Here is a 689-nt window from a genome sequence, read left to right as displayed (position 1 = left end):
TACTGAGCCGGTAATTGAAGTTACACTGCCAGTTGGGAGTATTTTGATTCTCTGGATAACCTTTCACCAGCCAATTTAAGAGAGGATAGGCTGGGTCACCAAGAATTACAGGGTTGAGGTCAACACCTAGTACTCTTTCTGTGATATTGGGATCAAAAAGCTTGCCTTGCAGTCCAAGGTTATATAGTTCCGAATTGGACAATACTCTGGCGTCATGAACACTGCCTGGCCAACCGATAACTACATCTCGAAATAAGTACCTTGCGTCTTCCACTGCCTGGATTAATATGCTGTGGTAAGACTTCCTATTAACATAATCAGTGTGGTTTTCCAGTGGGGTTTGAATTGGAATATGGGTACCGTCGATAGCTCCAGCACATGCAGGAAAGCCCCATTTGTCTTTGTAAAGTCCCATAACTTCTCTCAAATCTTGTCCTTTCGGTACAGACAGGAAACCTGTTTTAAGCTTTCTTGTTATGGCTTTGGAAACGTCCTTTATACAAAGACAGACAAATGATGAGGAAACACCGAACAAATTAGCTATTGTTCTGTATTCCGCGGTAGAACCCAAGTAATATAACGCAATAGCTACTCTTTTCCTCGAGGGGATGGCTTTACGCATTCTAGTATCCTTACGAGCAATTTCGTTTTCAATCTCGAATACAATGTATTCAAATGTTTCTTTAGAT

The sequence above is a fragment of the Pavona decussata genome, unplaced genomic scaffold, assembly GCF_977016875.1.
Source record: "Pavona decussata unplaced genomic scaffold, jaPavDecu1.1 SCAFFOLD_2, whole genome shotgun sequence".
NCBI classification, from domain to species: domain Eukaryota; kingdom Metazoa; phylum Cnidaria; class Anthozoa; order Scleractinia; family Agariciidae; genus Pavona; species Pavona decussata.
This window is presented reverse-complemented; position numbering follows the sequence as displayed.